Source organism: Austrofundulus limnaeus, unplaced genomic scaffold (assembly GCF_001266775.1).
Source record: "Austrofundulus limnaeus strain Quisiro unplaced genomic scaffold, Austrofundulus_limnaeus-1.0 Scaffold387, whole genome shotgun sequence".
Taxonomy (NCBI): domain Eukaryota; kingdom Metazoa; phylum Chordata; class Actinopteri; order Cyprinodontiformes; family Rivulidae; genus Austrofundulus; species Austrofundulus limnaeus.
Window position 1 is genome coordinate 107,328 of NW_013952789.1, and position 2,543 is coordinate 109,870.

Consider the following 2,543-nt stretch of genomic DNA (forward strand, 5'->3'; position numbering starts at 1 on the left):
AAAAAAAAAAAAAAAATCAGATTTATAAAACCGTGCATACGCACGTTTCTGCACATCTTTCCTTTTTAGATCACAGCTTCACCTCAGAGTTTGCGCTCAAGGTCCCGCCTCAGGTTCTACCCTCTACACGCCCACACTCAACCATAAACAGTCAATGTAAAGTACCTCATGAATGAGCAGATGACTGATTTAAATACACCTTAACAATGCCAAAACAAGTGATTGATTCAGACACACTCCGTCGTGTGTCTGGAGGATGACAGGTAGAGGTGCTGACAGCTGCTCAGGTGAACAGAATGACTGTGATTGACGGATTTTCCCTCATTTTGCAGATTTACAGATGTTTAATCTAATGATTTTTATCAAAAACTCAGCTTCAAATTATTTTCTATTTTTATTTATTTTTATTTTTTCTATTAATTTTTTTTTTTTATTTTTTCTATTAAAATAAGTCAGGTAAAATTAGAAATAAGTTCACCACTCTTCTCCCTGTTCTGCCTGCTCTGTTATCGAAGGCAGTCTGTGGGGTCCCAACACATCACAGGAAGCTGTGGCATCAGTTAACTTAAAGAAATTAATCAGTTATGGATGAAGAAATCCATTCATTAAAGAACAAAAACACCTTCACTCTCACCACGTTACCACAGGGCAGAACAGTGGATGAGTTTGTTTTCTAAAGAAAGATACTGAAGAAAACAAGACACTGATGAGGTTTGAGTAGTTTTTTTGAGGATTTGTAATTTTTTTTAAATAGCTACTTTTGCTTTTATTTCGTTAAAATTTAAAGCTAAAAGTTATACTTTTACTTCTTTACTTTTAAAATGTAACACCTAGTTACTCGTTACAAAATTAAATATGTTTGAACTTATGAAAGATGTTTCTGCTCTACAAAATGAAGTGTTGAATTTACTCAAGTCATGTCAGATGGCTCTACTGAGCCTAGTTGAGTAAATTAAGCAAAGAATATACATACCGTATATACTGGCTTAGTGGAACCAGTTTGGTTCAGTAAATTTAACAGTTTATTTCTTACAGAGTGTGTAAAAGTACTTRAACTTTTACTTCGCTAATTTTTGTGAACAGTTTTATGACCTTTACTTGAGTAGTTTTCTCATCAGTGAAATTTATTTTTACAAAAGTCATTTTCTGTTCATGCAATTTTACTTTTACTTGGTTATTTTTTCAAGTATTTTATAGACCTCTGATTATTTCAGCAACCTGAGTACAAGCGGGTGTTTTGAGTTGTTTTGGTTAGAGGTGCAGTAACTAGGTCTGTCCACTGTGGGGCACTAGTCTACTGTTCATGGGCAGGTGAGCAGGTCCTTGGACCAGATGTCCTGCTCTAATCCATCATCAATCCTCATGCACTATGTCTACCATTTAAGGACGGCAAACTCTTCCTCCTTCACTCTTCATCACTTATGTCTGAGTTGTGGCGGCTGAGCAGTAAGAGAAATGTTTCACAGCAGGAGTTTTATTTTGAAGGATCCGGACTGAGGAAATAACCACACTAACAATAATAACATACAAGCAGTTTATTATTTCTTTACAAAAACCTCTGAAAACAGAGAGAAATGTACACCTTTAAATTACACCGGCTCTTATAAAGAAAATAAAGTCTTTCTGTATTTACATCAGTAAGTTCAGGTAAAGAGAGCAGATCAGGGTCAGGGCATCTGTAGGTGGACTGACCTCAGGCTTTACTGGATGTGCAGCTTCTCTCAACAAAAACTGACTTGATTGCTCTGAGTTTATGAGAAACTGAAGAAAACAAAACTTTCTTAATGTTTTCTTTAGTAAAACCAGAAACAAACTTCAGGTATAAAAGTGTCAGCTGAGCTTTATTCTGTAACGTCCTGATGCATCTCAGTAATCCAGGTAAAAAATCAAAGAAAAAATTGTGTAGGTCTTCTGGACAGGTTCTTCTTTAATGAAACGTTTTGTCTCGTCTCCAAGAGACTTCTTCAGTCTGAGAGTTTCAAGCAAAATTCAGGCTTTTAAGCCCAGCCTCCGTGTGACTGATACATCACATGGGTATCGTTGACACCTAATTAACACTTATTGTTAACAGGGGGTGGAGTGATACTGGCAATGGCCGCGCTGTAGGAGGGGGACAGCTGAAAACGGAGGCCTCCACCTCTGTTTAATGATGGACGGTCTTTCTTCACAAAAATGGCTTCGTTTACTCCTCTCTCAAACCAACGTTTCTCTCTATCAAGAATGAGAACATCCTCATCTCTGAAAGAGTGACKGCTGGCCTGTAAATGAGTGAAAACTGCAGAGTTCTGACCATTCGACGTAGCTGGTCTGTGTTGAGACATTCTTTTGAAAAGTGGCTGCTTTGTTTCCCCGATGTATAACTGGTCGCAGTCCTCTGTTAAGTGCCAGGAGGACTGCGACCAGTTATACATCGGGGAAACAAAGCAGCTACTGTTCAAAAGAATGTCCCAACACAGACGAGCTACGTCGAATGGTCAGAACTCTGCAGTTTTCACCCATTTACAGGCCAGCGGTCACTCTTTCAGAGATGAGGATGTTCTCAT